General features: G+C 45.6%; 1 protein-coding gene across 7 annotated transcripts in view; it reads right to left on the bottom strand.

Moving 5' to 3' along the window:
- The window catches only part of MPND (MPN domain containing), a 719135-nt gene that overhangs the window by 511079 nt on the left and 187328 nt on the right, over nt 1-20728 (bottom strand). The window contains exon 1 of one of the 7 annotated variants that reach the window (XM_077475743.1): nt 17971-18068. The exons of the other annotated variants lie outside the window; for them this stretch is intronic. The gene's annotated coding sequence lies outside the window, so the exon portion shown is untranslated. Of the gene's footprint in view, nt 1-17970; nt 18069-20728 lie in introns of those variants that run through there. 7 annotated transcript variants of the gene reach the window in all.

The following is a 20728-nucleotide window of genomic DNA, read 5'->3' on the forward strand; positions in this document are numbered from 1 at the left end:
ACATTTACAGAGGCTCAATTGAGGCATCTATATCATCTTACCTACAAGAACTCAGTAGACACTAAGATGCAAGAAAATAGCTTTAAGCTGCTGACTCGGTGGTACAGAGTCCCAGCGACTTTGGCAAGGATATATCCAACAGATTCTGCTGCCTGTTGGAGTGGCTGCAGGCTTTGAGGCACCTTCCTACACATTTGGTGGGCATGCCCGAGGCTCCGGCCCTTTTGGCAGCATAATAGGGTTCAGATAAAAATTATCTTGGATGTAGATTTGCAAGATTCTCCATTGGAGTTCCTACTGCACGTGCCGTCCACTCCTCTAAGCCTTTATCACAAATCCATTCTCCCACACCTATTAAATGCTGCCCGGCATCTGATTCCTATACATTGGAAATCGGCCCATGTCCCAGGACAACCTGAATGGGTGTGTCTGCTCAACTCTATCATGGCGGAGTAGATGGTGAACTGCAAGGATAGGTATGACAAATTTTATGCTATCTGGGCCACTTGGAAACATTACAAGTCCAATATAACGCAGACACCATCTGCTGCCACCCTTGGGCAAGTTTACACTTGCAGATTAGTGGATGATGGTACATAATTACTTGGAGGATGAGACCTAGGCATCTCAATCCCCTAGGTTTTCTACAACATTACTGACTCACACCTATTACTGTTGTGCTGTTTGATCGCTCTGTTCTTTGTTATCAGGTATGCCCCCCCCCCCTTTTTTTTCTGCCCCCTTTTCAGACCATCTCACTTTGGGTTATGTTGGATACAACATGTGAGGTGTTGTATTTTACATATGAGAACATAACCCAGATTTGATACAATGGACAAAGGACTCACAAGCCCCCTTGTGGTTGCGGTACACAGTTGTAAAAAAAAGTATGTGAACCCTTTTGGAATGATATAGATTTCTGCACAAATTGGTCATAAAATGTGATCTGATCTTCATCTAAGCCACAACAATAGACAATCACAGTCTGCTTAAACTAATAACACACAAATAATTAAATGTTACCATGTTTCTAAAAGTATGTGAACCCTTGGATTTAATAACTGGTTGAAACTCATTTGGTAGCAATAACTTCAACCAAACATTTCCTGTAGTTGCAGATCAGACGTGCACAATGGTCAGGAGTAATTCTTGACCATTTGTAATGCTTTCCGTCTATCTATTAAGTTCTTGTGGTAAAACCAAGGAAGCTTGGGCTTCTGAAGTGTATCAATGCTTTACTAAACAGGGAAAAATCTGCACATACAAACTGTAGGATGCACAGTACAACACAATTCATAGCTTACAAAAATATGCCTACAAATATAAGCATGCACAATATGTACACATTACGTAAACTAAACAGTTACTCAACTTAACCACCTCGCGCCCGCCCTATAGCCGAATGACGGCCGTAGAGCAGGCGCGTTCGTCCGGGTGGCCGTCCCTGGACGTCCTATTGTTTACTTCCGCAATGCGCGCCGCCGTGGGCGCGCATCGCGGAAGTTCTGTGTTCGCCGTGTCCCCCGGGGACAGGCAAACACAGCGGCCGTTTACAGCGTGATCGGCGTGTCCAATGTAAACATATGAGATCATCTCTAAGCGCCGTACTCCCTCCTCACACAGAGTGTGAGAGGGGAGAGATGAACGGCTGCAGCGTTCTGCTTCGCTTTGTAAAAAAAAAAAAAGTAAAAAAAAAGTGCCATCCTCCCCCAGCAGTGCCATCCATCCTCCCCCAGCAGTGCCATCCTGCCCCAGTGCCATCCGCCCCAGTGCCATCCACCCCAGTGCCATCCACCCCAGTGCTACCTGCCCCCAGTGCCATCCACCCCAGTGCTACCTGCCCCCAGTGCCATGCACCCCAGTGCTACCTGCCCCCAGTGCCACCTGCCCCTAGTGCCACCTGTTGTCAGTGCCATTTGTCACCAGTGCCATCTGTCATCAGTGCCACGTATAAGTGCCATCTGTCATCAGTGCCACGTGTTATCAGTGCCACATAGTGCCATCTGTCATCAGTGCCACGTATTAGTGCCATCTGTCATCAGTGCCACGTATCAGTGCCATTTGTCATCAGTGTCACCTGTCAGTGTCACGTGCCATCTGTTGTCAGTGTCACGTGTCATCAATGCCACTTATCAGTGTCATCTGTCATCAGTGTCACGCGTCATCGGTGCCATGTATTAGTGCCATCTGTCATCGGTGGCACGTATTAGTGCCACGTATTAGTGCCATCTGTCATCAGTGCCACGTATTAGTGCCACGTGTCTTCAGTGCCACGTATTAGTTCCACGTGTCATCAGTGCCACGTATAAGTGCCACGTGTCATCAGTGCCACATATTAGTGCCATCTGTCATCAGTGCCACATATTAGTGCCATCTGTCATCAGTGCCACGTGTCATCAGTGCCACGTATAAGTGTCATCATTGCCACGTATCAGTGCCATCTGTCATCAGTGTCACGTGTCATTGTCCTGGTGCTTCAAAAGTGTAATAAATAGTCAACAAGTTAGATGTGTAATTTATGTTTCTAGAACACATGATGGCGCTACCTGCATGTTGGGCCTCTCTATGTGGCCAGGCTGTGAAAAAGTCCCACACATGTGGTATTGTAATACTCAGGAGGAGTAGCAGAATTTTTTGGGGGGTGTCATTTGTGGTATACACATGCCATGTGAGAGAAATAACCTATTACAATGACAATTTTGTGGAGAAAAAAAATGAAAAATCTTAATTTTGCAAAGAATTGTGGGAAAAATATGACAACATCAAAAAGCTCACTATGCCTCTTACTAAATACCTTGGAATGTCTACTTTCCAAAAAGGGGTCATTTGGGGGGTATTTGTACTTTCCTGACTTGTTCGGGTCACAAGAAGCGAGATAGTCCACCAGTACATCAGATGTGATCAATTTTGTGCGATTCGCACCACAGCTTGTAGACTCTCTAACTTTCACAAAGACCAAATAATATCCACTAATTTGGGTTATTTTTACCAAAGATATGTAGCAGTATAAATTGTGGCCAAAATTTATGAAGAAAAATTTATAATTTGCATAATTCTGTCACAGAAACAAAGAAATATGCGTTTTTTTTTCAAAATTTTCGGTCTTTTTTCATTTATAGCGCAAAAAATAAAAACCCCAGAGGTGATCAAATACCACCAAAAGAAAGCTCTATTTGTGGGAAAAAAAGGACAAAAAATTCATTTGGGTACAGTGTTGCATGACTGAGTAATTGTCATTCAAAGTGTGAGAGCACCGAAAGCTGAAAATTGGTCTGGGCAGGAAGGGTGTTTAAGTGCCCAGTAAGCAAGTGGTTAAGGGTCGAGATGTCCTTCATAGTTCTTTTCTCAGTCCAACTCACAATAGCGACTCCAAAGTTATCCAGCTTCCGGCAGCTATGTCTCCTCTTTGTTCTTCCAAAAACAACTCTGTTGTCTGAACACAAGTTTATTTCAAACCCTTTCCATGCCCCTCCCACCCATTTCCTGCACACACCAGCTTCCTCTACTCAGCTCCAAAACCTATCCATCTGGTTTATATACATGTCAAATGGAGGGGGAAGGGCCCCTGTAAACATATGCTGTTACTAAATCTAACTCTATATTAGTGCAATAAAGTCACTATACAAATGGCCATAGCAACACACCTCTTGACTTTGTAGGATAATATAGTAAACTACTTAAAGAGGAAGTAAACCCTGATGGGTTACTTCTTCTTTGTCTCCTGCAAAGCTAAAGCATAATGGGCTACTATGCATCTCATAGTAGCCCATTATGTGTCACTTACCTGACACAGGAGCCAGAGATGTCACCGCTGTCCATCTTCTTCCGGGTATCACTGCTCCAGCCACTCACAGCGCCGGAGCAGCTATGATGTCAGCGCATGGGAGCCGCCATTAATGGCATATCGCCGTTAGCAGCGGCATGCTGCTAATGGGTTTACAACCACTTTAAAGCCTTTTTTCCAGGAAAGGGCAAAAAATAAACCACCTGTATTGGGAGGAAAAAAATGGGATTTTTATATACAGCTTACCTGTAAAATCCTTTTCTTGAGAGTACATCACGGGACACAGGAGCTTCATTACATAGTGGGTTATATAGGCACCTCTGGTGATTGGACACTAGTTAACCCCAATTAAGGAGAATTCCTCCCCTATATAACCCCTCCCATATGGGAGGCACCTCAGTTTTGTAGCAAAGAAATAAGAAACCACGTAAAACCCAAGAGGGACGGAAGCTCTGTGTCCCGTGATGTATTCTCAAGAAAAGGATTTTACAGGTAAGCTGTATATAAAAATCCCATTTTCTTGATCATACATCACGGGACACAGGAGCTTCATTACATAGTGGGATGTCCCAAAGTAATGCTCAGATTGAGGGGAGGGAGACACAGATCATAATTATAGACCGCCAGGGACCTGAGGACCTAAACTGCAGCCTGCAGTACACTGCGCCCGAAGGCAATGTCCTGTTGCCCTCTGACATCCACCTGATAGAATCTGGTGAACGTGTGGACTGATGACCAAGTTGCAGCCTTACAGATCTGAGCCAGGGAGGCCTGGTGATGCACTGCCCAAGAAGCACTTACAGCCCTAGTAGAGTGCGCTTTCACTTGAAAAGGAGGAATCTTCCCCTTTACACTATAGGCCTGAGAAATAATCTGTCTAATCCACCTTGAGAGAGTGGATTTTGACGCTGCCTGGCCCTTCCTAGGGCCTTCCGGCAAAATAAACAAGCAATCAGTTTTCCTTATCTGAGCAGTTGCCCGAAGATATATATTGATTGCTCTAACCACATCCAAAGTGTGCGAAGATTCATCTTCTGCGGACTGTGGGACTGGAAAAAAGGATTGTAGGATTACGTCTTGATTCAAATGGAATCCCGAAACCACCTTAGGTAGAAAGGACCTGTTGGGACGCATGACCACCCGGTCCTTATGAATAATTAGATACGGCTCTTTGCTGGAAAGAGCTGCTAGTTCTGTTACTCTTCTAGCCGTAGATAAGCCTACCAAGAAGACCAATTTTTTGGTCAGGAGAACTAATGAAGCCAGATGCAAAGGTTCAAATGGTTGCCCCTACAAAGCCAAGAGAACCAAATTCAGATCCCATGGGCATACCGGAGGTTTGACTGGCGGTCTTATCCGCATGGCCCCCTGGATGAAAGCCCGCACCAGGGAATGCGATGCAAGTGGCTTCTGAAAAAATACTGACAGGGCCGAAATCTGCACCTTGATAGTGCTTATGGCCAAATTAATTTCTAGGCCTGACTGGAGAAAGGCCAAGATCCTGCTAATGACATACTTTCTAGGATGCCATTTCCTGAGTTCACACCAGGAAACATATGCCCTCCAGATTTTGTAATAAATAAGCCTGGGGGCCGGCTTTCTGGCATTGACCAGAGTAGAAAGGATTGGCCCCTGAAAGGCCACGGTCTCTCAGAATGTGGGTCTCAGCAGCCAAATCGTCAAATTCAGACTGCGTAAAGCAGGATGGTAAATTGGACCCTGTGAGAGCAGATCTGGCCGGAGAGGGAGGATCCATGGCCTGCCTACTGCCAACTTCATGATCTCTGCGTACCACTGTCACCTGGGCCAAGCCGGGGCCACTAAAAGGACAGATTTTGTCTCCCTCTTGACTCTTCCCAGGAATCGCGACAGAAGCGGGCTCGGGGGGGAAGGCATAGATCAGATTGTACTGATCCCAGGGAACTGTCAGAGCATCTGACCCCTGAGCAAGTGTATCTCTTGTCCTTGACACAAAATTGTCCAGTTTCCTGTTGAACCTGGATGCAAACAGATCTACGTCTGGAGTACCCCACCTGTGACATATGTTCCAAAACATGTCGGGGTGCAGAGCCCATTCTCCTGGGCACAACTGCTGGTGGCTCAGAAAATCCGCCTGCCAATTTTCCACTCCTGGAATGAAGACTGCAGAAAGACACGGAACATGCTTTTCTGCCCAGACAAGTATGCGATTCACCTCTTTTTGGGCCACCAGACTCCTGGTACCGCCCTGGTGATTGATATAGGCCACTTCTGTGGCATTGTCGGACTGAACTCGAACAGGGAGACTTCGTAGTCTGTAAGACCACTTTATGAGAGCCATATAAATTGCCCGGATCTCCAGGACATTTATGGGCAATAGCTTCTCGATCGCAGACCATTTCCCCTGCGAGCACGTCTCCTCCAACACTGCTCCCCAGGCTGTCAGGCTGGCATCTGTCGTGATAATCTTCCATGGAAGAGGAAGAAAAGTTTTGCCCTTCAGCAAATTCTTGGTTTGTAACCACCAGGTGAGACTCCTGCGTGTACCTGGGGATAGACGCATAGGAAGATCCAAAGATTGGGGCTTCCTGTTCCAAGCGGCAAGGATGCATCTTTGCAGAGGCCTTGAGTGGAACTGGGCGAATGGGACGGCCTCGAAGGAGGCAACCATTTTCCCTAACAGTCTCATGCACAATCGAATGGGGGAAGATCTCCTGCCCAGAATCAGGCGCACCAGATCCCCAATGGCCAAGGCCTTTGGCCTTGGAAGAAACACCTTGCCCTGAGTGGTGTCGATGATCATACCCAGGTATTCCAACCTGGTGGCAGGCTGTAGGGACGACTTTTCTAGGTTTATGATCCAACCTAGGCGTTCCAGGTGTTCTAGCGTTCTGGTGACGCTGTGGTTCAGGAACGCTACTGTTTTCTCCATGAGAAGCAAATCGTCTAGATAAGCCATGACGGCTATACCCTGAGCTCTTAGGTTTGCCATGAGAGGGTCCAGAATCTTTGTGAAGACTCGAGGGGCCGTAGCAAGCCCGAACGGCAAGGCCACAAATTGAAAATGGCACCGCTCTACCGCGAACCTTAGAAATTTTTGGTGTGCGGGAAAAATTGGCACATGGAGATATGCATCCTTGATATCTATTGATGCCATAAACTCTCCCCCTTGCAGGGAGGAGACCACAGTGTGGATTGACTGCATTCGGAAGGATCGGATGCGTAAAAACTGGTTCAGATCCTTCAGATCTAGGATAGGTCTGACACTTCCATTTGGCTTCGGAACGGTGAAGAGATTTGAGTAAAACCCTGAACCCTGTTCTTTTGGGTCCACTTCTACTATCACCCCCTGGGATAGTAAGTGATCTAAGGCCAGAAATAGCGGTTTTTGCTTTACTGGATCCCTGGGGATCCTTGACCTTAGAAAGCGAGAAGGTGGAATCTCCTGAAACTCTAGCCTGTAGCCCAGAGATACCGAAGAGATCACCCACTTGTCCTGGATCTCTTCCCGCCAGGCTCCTGCAAACTGCAGGAGCCTTCCCCCCACTCGGGCGAGCGGGGGCGCCCCTTCACAAGGAAGCTTTTGGGCTCTGCTTGGCAGGCTTTCGCCCCCAAGTCTTTTTCTGCCCCTGGGCTCGGCCCTGAGCCTTTCCTGTAGAGGAGGGCTGAGAAGGCCGTCGCCACTGCTTAGAGCTTGATGCTCCGGGAGAGAGAGCACGCCTGAATGAAGGACGCTTGATCCTCTTGACTGGAAGGAGTGTAGATTTACCCCTTGAAATTTTTTGGACGAATTTGTCTAATTCTTCTCCAAACAAACGTTCCCCTTTAAACAGGAACCCAATCAAATGCTTCTTGCATGACAGTTCAGCTGCCCAATTCTTTAGCCATAGGGCCCTTCGCATGTGTACCAAGATGAGGGACAAACGTGATGCTTGTTGGACAGAATCCAAAATCGCATCAATCATGAAACACAGAATATGAGGCATCTCTGCATTATTCTCTACTTCCTCACTGGGAAGGAGCCCAAGCATCTGCTTAACCTGTTCCTTGAGGAACTGGCACAACCCCACGGCTGCGACTGTAGGTTGCACTACAGCGCTAGCCATGGAAAAGGAGGCTTTTAATAAGGTTTCCAGCTTCTTATCAGTTGGATCCTTAAATACCTGCGCATTATCCAAGGGACAAGTAAGGTTTTTATTCACGCAAGAAACAGCCGCATCAACAGATGGGACCCCCCACTTCTTGGTGAAACTTTCCTCCAGAGGATAATGCATAGAAAACCTTTTAGGAGGAGCAAACAGTTTATCGGGATGTCCCCAATCCTCATACAACAATTCATCCATTAAGGGATGAATTGGAAAGGAATAGGCAGTCTGTGTGGCTTTCCTGACTCCCAGGGAAGAAACAGAGGACGTAGCGACTTCAGCAGCAGGCATTCTGAATGTGGTACACACCAATTCAGTATAATACTGTACCTGTTTTCTGAGCGCCTGGGAGGAGGGGACTCTCTCTTCTTCCTCTGAATCATCGGACTGCTCCTGATCCTTGTCAGACAGGGATCTCTCCTAATTTTCAGAAGAATCATCTGAGAGAGGAATTTCAGCAGAGGGAGAGGATCTACCCCTTTTCCTGCTATCTTTCAGGGAAGCAGAAATAAAATTCATTATTCTCCCTTCAAAACCCTCCAATGTAGCCCTAAGGGAGTCCTCAGTGACGTAAACCGGGGCTGGAACATTAGGAGAGGCTGGAAAAACCTGACAGGCGCACTGGCTCGTCTTGAGAGGCTGGCTCCAGTCTTGCAGGGGGGGATGGTAACTTACAGGCACTTTTAGAACCCCTGGACCTAGGCGGTGATTTACCAGTGCCTTTGCTACCTCCCCCTGAGACCCTCTTACGAGGAGACATAGTCCTAAGCTACAAAGCAGAGGTACTAGTACAAGTGCAATCACTGTTGTGCTTAACTAGATGCCGACCGCCGGCTGTCAAATGACGGCCAGGCGGCGCACCTATTGTGCGGGAGGCCGTCATGTGACGGCCTCCCGTTTAAACAGGGAATGCGCGCGTTTGTGCGCGCGCATCCCTGTTTCTTCGGTGGTGGCGTGTCACGGAGACACCGCTCGCCACCCAAGGGGGTGAACAGCCATTCGTTATGGCTGTTTACCACGTGATCGGCCGTGATGAAGTCACGGCCGATCACAGATGGTCACACCCCGACTGTGCACGGTGCATGCGTGCGATCGTGAGCGCGCTGCGCGTGCACTTCGGTGGAGGCGTGTTCCCCGGGAACACTGCTCGTCACCGACGCTGGTAAACAGCCATTGGCCGGCTGTTTACCCACGTGATCGGCTGTGATCCTTTCACAGCCGATCACTAAAATGTAAACAAACCGCGGTAACAAGATGTTACCGGGTTGTTCTCCTCCTCACACACCGATCGTGTGTGAGGAGGAGATTGGGGTAACATCTCGTTACCGCTTAGTGTACACCAATCACACTGATTGCCTGCCTGCCCCCCCCCAATAAAGAGGACCTGTAACCACCCCTCATAGTACCTGTCAATCACAGTCCATCAGAGTACCTGTCACAGTCCATCAGAGTATTTGAGTACCTGTCACAGTCCATCAGAGTATTTGAGTACCTGTCACAGCCCATCAGAGTACCCGAGTACCTGTCCCAGCCCATCAGAGTACCCGAGTACCTGTCCCAGCCCATCAGAGTACCCGAGTACCTGTCACAGCCCTTTAGAGTACCCGAGTACCTGTCACAGCCCATCAGAGTACCCGAGTACCTGTCCCAGCCCATCAGAGTACCCGAGTATCTGTCACGGCACATCAGAGTACCCGAGTACCTGTCACGGCACATCAGAGTACCTGAGTACCTGTCACGGCACACCAGAGTACCTGAGTACCTGTCATGGCACACCCGAGTACCTGTCACGGCCCATCAGGGTACCCGAGTACCTGTCACGGCCCATCAGGGTACCCGAGTACCTGTCACGGCCCATCAGGGTACCCGAGTACCTGTCACGGCCCATTAGAGTACAGAGTACCTGTCACAGTCCATTAGAGTACCGAGTACCTGTCACAGTCCATCAGGGTACCCGAGTATCTGTCACAGCCCATCTGAGTACCCGAGTACCTGTCACAGACCATCAGGGTACCCGAGTACCTGTCACAGTCCATCAGGGTACCCGAGTACCTGTCACAGTCCATTAGAGTACCGAGTACCTGTCACAGTCCATTAGAGTACCGAGTACCTGTCACAGCCCATCTGAGTACCCGAGTACCTGTCACGGTCCATCAGGGTACCCGAGTACCTGTCACAGTCCATTAGAGTACAGAGTACCTGTCACAGTCCATTAGAGTACCGAGTACCTGTCACAGTCCATTAGGGTACCCGAGTACCTGTCACAGTCCATTAGAGTACAGAGTACCTGTCATAGTCCATTAGAGTCCGGAGTACCTGTCACAGTCCATTAGAGTACCGAGTACCTGTCACAGTCCATCAGGGTACCCGAGTACCTGTCACAGCCCATCTGAGTACCCGAGTACCTGTCACAGTCCATCTGTGTACCCGAGTATCTGTCACAGTTCATCTGAGTACCTGAGTACCTGTCACAGTCCATATGAGTACCTGTCACCGCCCTTCAGAGTACCCAAATACCAGTACCCGGGAACACTGCTCGTCACCGACGCTGGTAAACAGCCATTGGCCGGCTGTTTACCCACGTGATCGGCTGTGATCCTTTCACAGCCGATCACTAAAATGTAAACAAACCGCGGTAACGAGATGTTACTGGGTTGTTCTCCTCCTCACACACCGATCGTGTGTGAGGAGGAGATTGCGGTAACATCTCGTTACCGCCTAGTGTACACCAATCACACTAATTGCCTGCCTGCCCCCCCCCAATAAAGAGGACCTGTAACCACCCCTCATAGTACCTGTCAATCACAGTCCATCAGCGTACCTGTCACAGTCCATCAGAGTATTTGAGTACATGTCACAGTCCATCAGAGTATTTGAGTACCTGTCACAGCCCATCAGAGTACCCGAGTACCTGTCCCAGCCCATCAGAGTACCCGAGTACCTGTCCCAGCCCATCAGAGTACCCGAGTACCTGTCCCAGCCCATCAGAGTACCCGAGTACCTGTCACAGCCCATCAGAGTACCTGAGTACCTGTCACAGTCCATCAGAGTACCCGAGTACCTGTCCCAGCCCATCAGAGTACCCGAGTACCTGTCACGGCACATCAGAGTACCCGAGTACCTGTCACGGCACACCAGAGTACCCGAGTACCTGTCATGGCACACCCGAGTACCTGTCACGGCCCATCAGGGTACCCGAGTACCTGTCACGGCCCATCAGGGTACCCGAGTACCTGTCACGGCCCATCAGGGTACCCGAGTACCTATCACGGCCCATTAGAGTACCGAGTACCTGTCACAGTCCATTAGAGTACCGAGTACCTGTCACAGTCCATCAGGGTACCCGAGTATCTGTCACAGTCCATCAGGGTACCCGAGTATCTGTCACAGCCCATCTGAGTACCCGAGTACCTGTCACAGTCCATCAGGGTACCCGCGTACCTGTCACAGTCCATCAGGGTACCCGAGTACCTGTCACAGTCCATTAGAGTACCGAGTACCTGTCACAGTCTATTAGAGTACCGAGTACCTGTCACAGTCCATCAAGGTACCCGAGTACCTGTCACAGCCCATCTGAGTACCCGAGTACCTGTCACGGTCCATTAGGGTACCCGAGTACCTGTCACAGTCCATTAGAGTACCGAGTACCTGTTACAGTCCATTAGGGTACCCGAGTACCTGTCACAGTCCGTTAGAGTACCGAGTACCTGTCACAGTCCATCAGGGTACCCGAGTACTTGTCACAGTCCATCAGGGTACCCGAGTACCTGTCACAGCCCATCTGAGTACCCGAGTACCTGTCACAGCCCATCTGTGTACCCGAGTACCTGTCACAGTCCATCTGTGTACCCGAGTATCTGTCACAGTTCATCTGAGTACCCGAGTACCTGTCACAGTTCATCTGAGTACCCGAGTACCTGTCACCGCCCTTCAGAGTACCCAAATACCAGTCACCAAACCATCAGAGTACCTGTCACCAGGCCATCAGAGTACCTGAGTACTTGTCACCAGGCCATCAGAGTACCCGAGTACCTGTCACCAGGCCATCAGAGTACCCAAGTACCTGTCACCAGGCCATCAGAGTACCCGAGTACCTGTCACCAGGCCATCAGAGTACCCGAGTACCTGTCACCAGGCCATCAGAGTACCCGAGTACCTATTTGCAGCCCATGTCTCATAGAATATACGTTGGGGTGTTTGCTTTCCAAAATGGGGTCATTTTGTGGGTAATTTCATTGTCCTGGTGGTCCAGGACCTTCAAAAGTGTGATGGGTAGGAATGAAATGAGATGTGTCATTTATGCTCCTAGAACGCCTGAACGTACTACTTCAATGTTCGGCCTCTCTATGTGGCCAGGCTGTGTAAAAGTCAAACACATGTGGTATCGCCATACTCGGGAGGAGTAGCAGAATGTATTTTGGGGTGTAATTTTTGCTATATACATGCTATGTGTTAGAAATATGTTATGAATTGACAATTTAAAAAAGGGGGGGTGTGTGCGCTTACTTATTAAACCCAATAATAAGAGAAAAAAGGATATCTTATAAACCCAATAATAAGAGGAAAAAGAATATCTTATAAACACAATCTTATAGAATGACCAAGTGTAAATCAATGTGAAAATGTGTAAAACATCAAAAGTGGTCAATAAAAGTGAATCAACTCAAACAATAAAAATTGCGGATATGTGCAAAAATAAATTAAGATTGCTACATGCAAATAAAAAAAGGTGCATAAAACCTGTGCTTATAATACTCGAAACAAAACAGTGAATCACAGCAATAAACAAATTAAATAAAATGCAATATGATGTAAACCATATATGTGAAGCACAGTCGTGTCGGTACATCAAACTAAAGTGTCCCAAATAGCATCCAATAAAGACATGCCACTAAAGGTTAAAAAATCGCAGCACAGAAAAAACATCAATCGGGTTAAAGTGCAGAGTGCCAAACGTGAAATGATCCTCTGGTGGTGATCCGTGCCAGTGGTTGTGCTATCACTAGGTAATTACCTCCCTGCTGCGGGATTAAGCAGCGAAACAGACACACGGGGCAATCAGGAAACAGAGGATGATCCAGGTGATGGCTGTACAATGGAATCTTGGAGATGACACAAATATATCCAGTTTCCTTGTGTATGGTCACCAGGCTCAAAAGGATAAACCAAGAGATACCGCCATAGTGTAGTATTTTTAAAACGATTTTATTATAAGTAAAAATAGCTACTCACAAGAGGATGGACATGTAAAGCACAGCAGACCGCCGAGCAACTAGCCCGGATGTAAACGTCACTTCCGGCTCCTACGCGTTACGTCAACAATAGGACTTCAACTGGGATAGCAAGATGGTGACAGGAAGTGATTTTTAAGTGATCTGGGTGGAGAACTTCCGCCCATAGTTCATCTGGTGTTAATGAATATCAGGGCTGATGTGTATATGGGCGGACAAATAGGAGCGGGTGGGCGTGTCAAGACAACGTTCACCTCACCCTATCATATATCATACTAAGGAAGACAGGGAAATTGTATCAGGGGACGGACCAATCAGGGTGGGTGTACTCCTCGCTTGGTCAAGCTCACACCGCAAATGCTGTGTGCAGCATATCAAACATTTGCATAGAGACAAAGAAAAACAAAGAAAGAAAGAGAACGACGGAGCAAGGGGAAAAAAGACAGTATATGTCTATAAAACTATATGGCCGTCAACCCGAAACGGATGCTATTATGTCTGAACCGCAATACTAAAAAATCATTTATTAGAAAGTAGACTGAAGTACAGCTGGGGAATACTATGTAGATATATATAGCTGGATAAACTGCCGGTGGCCATATTACTGTAGCCTAAATTGCAAAGAGGCAGATAGATCAGCATATCCTTATAATGAGCCAGCAGTATAGCACTCGGTGAACTAGTCTCTACAAATGCAAATGGAATAATGGGTAAAAAAAGGGGGGGGGGGGGGGGACGGCCATAAGAAATAATCTTAAAATTAATAACCAAAAAATATCCTGCACCAAGGATAAAAAATGAGAATAAAATGGGCTAAAAATAGACCGGGACAGACCATAAAGGGGAAACAGATGTCAAATGGTATATTGAAACATTAAAATATCTTAAAAAAGTTATAAAAAAGACGGTTATGTTTAAAATATCATTAAAATATTTCAAACCACAGTATGAGGGGCAGGACCCAGAAATGACGTATACATTTCACAAAATAGCAGATAAAATGTTACGTTGTTTACAATAATCAATTACCGAAATGTGGAAATGTGGAAAAAAGCCTAGTGTGGTCGGATCACAATAAATAATAGATACTTAAAAACGTCAACCAAAATTAAAAATCACTAATAAAGCAGTTTAAATCAAATTCAACGTTTAATCCCCTAGGGGTAAAGGTGTCTAAAGAAAAAATCCACTTAGACTCGAAGTCTGTTAGAAATATGTTATGAATTGACAATTTAGTTTAAAAAAAAAATGCGTTTAAATTTTTTTCCACATATTCCAAAAACTTCTGGAAAAAAATTAACCATTCAAAAGACTCATTATGCCTCACAGATTATACGTTGGGGTGTTTGCTTTCCAAAATGGGGTCATTTTATGGGAAATTCCATTGTCCTGGTGCTCCAGGGCCTTCAAAATTGTAATAGGTGGTTGAGAAATGAGATGCGTAATTTTTGCTCGTAGAACGTCTAAAGGTACTACTTCAATGTTAGTGCTCTGTATGTGGCCAGGCTGTGTAAAAGTCTCACACATGTGGTATCGCCGTACTCGGGAAGAGTAGCAGAATGTATTTTGGGGTGTAATTTTTGCTATATACATGCTATGTGTTAGAAATATCTTATAAATTGACAATTTTGTGTAAAAAAAAATGTGTTTTAATTTTTTTCCACATATTCCAAAAACTTCTGGAAAAAAATTAACCATTCAAAAGACTCATTATGCCTCACAGATTATACGTTGGGGTGTTTGCTTTCCAAAATGGGGTCATTTTATGGGAAATTCCATTGTTCTGGTACTCCAGGGCCTTCAAAAGTGTAATAGGTGGTTGAGAAATGAGATGCGTCATTTTTGCTCGTAGAACGTCTGAAGGTACTACATCAATGTTGGTGCTCTGTATGTGGCTAGGCTGTGTAAAAGTCTCACACATGTGGTATCGCCATACTCGGGAAGAGTAGCAGAATGTATTTTGGGGTGTAATTTGTTGTATGCATATGTTGTGTGTGAGAAATAACCTGATAATATTACAATTTAGTAAAAAAAAATCAAAAAAATAAAAAAATCTTAATTTTGCAAAGAATTGTGGGAAAAAATTACAACTTAAAAAAACTCACCATGCTACTTACTTAATACCTTGGAATGTCTACTTTGTAAAAAGGGGTCATTTTGGGGGTATTTGTACTTTCCTGACTTGTTAGTGTCTCAAGAAATGAGGTACACCTGATGTACTGAAGGCCTGATCAGAAGTGATCAATTTTCAGTGATTGGCACCATAGTTTGTAGACTCTATAACTTTCACAAAGACCAAATAATATATACTAATGTGGGTTATTTTTACCAAAGATATGTAGCAGTATAAATTTTGGCCAAAATTTATGAAGAAAAATTACTAATTAGCAAAAATTTATGACAGAAACAAATAAAAAGGCATTTTTTTCACAAAATTTACGTTTTCTTTTATTTATAGCACAAAAAATAAAAAACCCACTAGTGATTAAATACCACTAAAAGAAAGCTCTATTTGTGTGGAAAAAAGGACGCAAGTTTCATATGGATATAGTGTTGGATGACTGAGTAATTGTCATTCAAACTGTGAGAGCGCTGAAAGCTGAAAATTGGTCTGGTCAGGAAGGGGGTGTAACTGCACTGTATTGAGGTGGTTAAAGTCTCACAATAAATATATATGCTTAAACTGCACAACCTGATGCTGAGTAGGTGTCTAAGGTTTGCCTGGATCCAATCCCCTCGGATGCTTACTGCCCACAGCTCCTGTGTCTCTCACTTACAGTCCCCTGACGCTCTGGGCTTTTTAAATCTGCTGCCTGGCGCCTGCGCAGTACAGCACGTGCACACTGACGTGCATAGCTCACAACCACACTCCCCCCTCCTCCATTAGGCTGGGAACGCGCCCGGCACGCATGCACGAGGACCACGGGATCCAAGGGGGGGGGGAAAGAAGAACTCCACCGGAGCTGCGTGGGACCCCCAGACTACGTGGGACCCCTGTTTTACCTTGATGTGGCAGGGACTGCAGTGGAGACGTGAGACAGCTGGAGAACCAGGCTTCACTGAGCATGTGTACTGAAAGGCATGTAAGTATGCATCAGGCTGCTCTTACTCCCTCTAGTGGTGGAAACCAGGTAAGACATACAACTACTCAAAATGAAGAAATCCATCATATAATTACATATATAGGATTAACTTCCCTTACCTGTCCTCACCACAGGAATTGCTGAAACAGACAAATTCCAGCCTTCACCCATCACGGCGGGCAGTGTTAGCCAACCTTCAGGTTTATCTGGGGCTCTTTCTCGGAAGAGCCTCCTACCTGGACCATGTAAAAGACTCTGCCAGAAACTTTTGTGCGCTTTGTATAAACAGTACACCAAGTCTGGTTTTCCCAGAGCCCAGTCTTCCAATAGGAGAGGACTTACAGGCCAAACCTCGCTTCTTCGGCTGACAAGGCCCGGGTACCATACCATCTTGGGAGTCAAATATCGGCCCGAGGTATGGATCCGGTTTGTTGTAGCCCTTAGGCCCCCGCAGGGACCTGCACAGAGCTAAAGTTTTACGTGACCAACCACCATAGACACTGGCGAAAAAACTGAGGTGCCTCCCATATGGGAGGGGTTATATAGGGGAGGAATGGGGTTAACCAGTGTCCAAACACCAGAGGTGCCTATATATAATGAAGCTCCTGTGTCCCGTGATGTATGATCAAGAAATTCAGTTTCGACCCCCATCTTGTGAGCGGTCAGACGATTTGTTTGTCCCTGGAAGGCTGCAACATTACTTTTGAGCAGGGTTAACAATGTCTTTTGGCAGTTTGAAATGAAAGTCCCAGATGAATGTCTCTTGTCCTCTTGGTCATAAGGAAATGCTCAGATGAAAGTCCACTTCAATTCAGCCACCATCAGGAAATCATCCATATCTTCCTTAGGCTCTCTTCTGGTCTGCCTCCTCCCATCTAGCATTGTCATCTGCTCTGCCTGCTCATGACTTGGTCATGAGGGGTGCACATCGCTCATTCAAATCTTCAGCTCAGCCTACAGGGGTTTGAACACACTTTGAAGCCACTGCAGGTTTAACTTTGATTACCCTCCTTTCTAAATCTTTTACCTTGCTTGCAGTTTCTTCCAAACACTTGGATGTCACTGCAAGCAGCTCCTTCAGTAAATCTCTTTCTAATTCCACCTTTTCCCTCTTTTCAGATTCAATATGTAGAGCATGCAGGAAGTGCAAACCAAACACAGTACCTGCCCGCATCTCTCCCTTACTGAACCCAAAACTTTTGAGACTAAAATCTGAGGCAAGATCAGAGACTCCATCCCCCAAAGCTCTGTTCAAAGGAGAAGCATATCCAGCCAGCTCCTTTGCAACAGGCATCCGCTGACTTTTTCTGGCCCAGATAGGAAGAGTGCATGCCTTCAAGTCCTCCTGGACACCAGAAACCTTTGCAGCCTTACTCTTCCTAAACAGTATACGCAGCATTTCCCCCCAGCACAAGCAACAAAACACCACAGAAAACAGATCTGCTTCAGTTGAAATTTTAGCACAAATCCAAGCCACGAGCCCCCATTGTAATGCTTTCCGTCTATCTATTAAGTTCTTGTGGTAAAACCAAGGAAGCTTAGACTTCTGAAGTGTATCAATGGTTTACTAAACAGGGAAAAATCTGCACATACAAACTGTAGGATGCACAGTACAACACAATTCATAGCTTACAAAAATATGACTACAAATATAAGCATGTACAATATGTACACATTAAGTAAACTAAACAGTTACTCAACTTAGGGGTTGAGATTCCCTTCATAGTTCTTTTCTCAGTCCAACTCACAAAAGCGTCTCCAAAGTTATCCAGCTTTCAGGCAGCCATGTCTCCTCTTTGTCCTTCCAAAAATAACTCTGTTGTCTGTTGTCCGAACACAAGTTTCTTTCAAACCCTCTCCGTGCCCCTCCCACCCATTTCCTGCACACACCAACTTCCTCTACTCAGCTCTAAAACCTATCCATTTGGTTTATTTACATATCAATGGAGGGGGAAGGGCCTCTGTAAACATATGCTGTTACTAAATCTAACTCTATATTAGTGCAATAAATTCACTATACAAATGGCCATAGCAACACACCATTCCTCTTTACAGAACTGTTTCAGTTCAGCAATATTCTTGAGATGTCTGGTGTGAATCGCTTTCTTGAGGTCATGCCATAGCATCTCAATCGGGTTGAGGTCAGGACTCTGGGCCACTCCTGAAGGCGTATTTTCTTCTGTTTAAGCCATTCTGTTGTTGATTTACTTCTATGCTTTGGGTGGTTGTCCTGTTGCAACACCCATCTTCTGTTGAGCTTCAGCTGGTGGGCAGATGGCCTTAAAGTGGAGGGCCACCCTGAACAAAAAAAAATATTAAAAATTACAAAAAAATCTAAAAAAAAAATGAAAAAAATTTTTTTTTTACTTACCGGAAATGCCTGTTGCTAGACACATAATCCTAATCTTCCTCTTCCTCCTCCACGGAGATCTTCTTTCTTCTCCCTCGTCGTGTTGTCTTCTGGGTAATAGGTCGCGCTGTGTTCTGGGAACTGTGTGTCCCAGAACACAGCGCGTCCCATTCACAAAGCATTGCGCGACTCGCGCATGCGCAGTAGGAAACGGGCAGTGAAGCCGCAAGGTTCCACTGCCTGTTTCCCTTAGAAGGAATGGCGGCGCTGGGACCCGAGAGCTGAGGGACGGGTCAGCCTCGGGCGGCCGACATCGCGGGCGTCCTGGACAGGTAAATTGGCTTATTAAGTCAGCAGCTGCAGTGTTTGCAGCTGCTGACTTTTAATTTTTTTTTTTTTTTAAACGGCCCTCCTCTTTAAGTTCTCCTGCAAAATGTCTTGATAAACTTGGGAATTAATTTTTCCTTCGATGATAGCAATCCATCCAGGCCCTGACATGGCAAAGCAGCCCCAAACCATGATGCCCCCACCACCATACTTCACAGTTTGATGTTGGTGTGCTGTGCCTCTTTTTCTCCACACATAGGGGGTTATTTATAAAAGGCAAATCCACTTTGCACTGCAAGTGCACTTGAAAGTGCACTGAAAGTGCAATTGGAAGTGCAGTCGCTCTAAATCTAAAGGGTAGATCTGAAATGAGTGGAAGCTCTGCTGATTTTATCATCCAATCATGTGCAAGCTAAAATGCTGTTTTTTATTTTCCTTGCATGTCCCCCTTGGATCTACAGCAACTTTACTTCTAAGTGCACTTTCAGTGCACTTGCAGTGCAAAGTGGATTTTCCTTTAGTAAATAACCCCCATAGTGTTGTGTGTTTCTTCCAAACAACTCAACTTTGGTTTCATCTGTCCACAGAATTTTTCGCCAGTACTGCTGTGGAACATCCATGTGCTCTTGTACAAATTGTAAACGTGCAGCAATGTTTTTTTTTTGGACAGCAGTGGCTTCCTCTGTGGTATCCTCCCATGAAATCCATACTTGTTTAGTGTTTTACGTATCGTAGATTCACTAACAGGGATGTTAGCATATACCAGAGACTTTTGTAAGTCTTTAGCTGACACTCTATGTTTCTTCTTCACCTCATTGAGCAGTCTGCGCTGTGCTCTTGCAGTCATCTTTACAAGACGCCCACTCCTAGGGAAAGTAGCAGCAGTGCTGAACTTTCTCCATTTATAGACAATTTGTCTTACCATGGACTTTATAACCCTTTCCAGCTTTATGGAAGTCAACAATTCTTAATCATAGCTCTTCTGAGAGCTCTTTTGTGCAAGGCATCTTTCACATCAGGCAATGCTTCTTGTGAAAAGCAAACCCAGAACTGGTGTGTGTTTTTTATAGGGCAGGGCAGTTTTAACCAAAACCTACAATCTCATCTCATTGATTGGACTCCAGTTGGCTGACACCTCACTCCAATTATCTCTTGGAGATCTCATTAGTCTAGGGGTTCACATACCTTTTCCACTTGCACTGTGAATGTTTACATGGTGTGTTCAATAAAAACATTCTTTGTGTGTTAATAGTTTAGGCAGACTGTGATTGTCTATTGTTGTGACTTAGATGAAGATCAGATCACATTTTATGACCAATTTGTGCAGATATCCATATCATTCCAAAAGGGTTCACATTTTTTTGCAACTGTAACTTGATGAAGTCATATGAGGCAAGCTATCAGAATGTATCAGAAGTTTCTTTACACTGGTAACCCAATAGCCTTTCTGGTCCATATATGTGCCCCTTGGGCATTTATTGTTTCTTTCTTTCTATTCTCTCTGTTTTGTTTTATTTTGCTTTTCTCAAAGTATGTTATTTTGAAAATATAAAATAAAGATTATATATAAAAAAACGAAAGCCCCCTTGATCATTTGGTTATGGTAAATATTCGTATATAATTTTTGTGGGCCTATTACCCAGGTCATGAGAAATCGTACCATGTTTCCTAAAATATTTCTGTGGAATCCAGCAGGGCGAGTTATGCAAATAATAAATTGCAGAATCTAAATCAATTTCAAGAGATTAGTACAGCCTGCCACAGAGATTGGCAACTTACATCATACTTTACTCTGAGATCTAAATTTCTGAAGTAGTGGTAGCAAATTA

Source organism: Lithobates pipiens, unplaced genomic scaffold, assembly GCF_037356315.1.
Source record: "Lithobates pipiens isolate NorthernLeopardFrog02 unplaced genomic scaffold, aLitPip1_a1.2 Scaffold_13, whole genome shotgun sequence".
Classification (NCBI taxonomy): domain Eukaryota; kingdom Metazoa; phylum Chordata; class Amphibia; order Anura; family Ranidae; genus Lithobates; species Lithobates pipiens.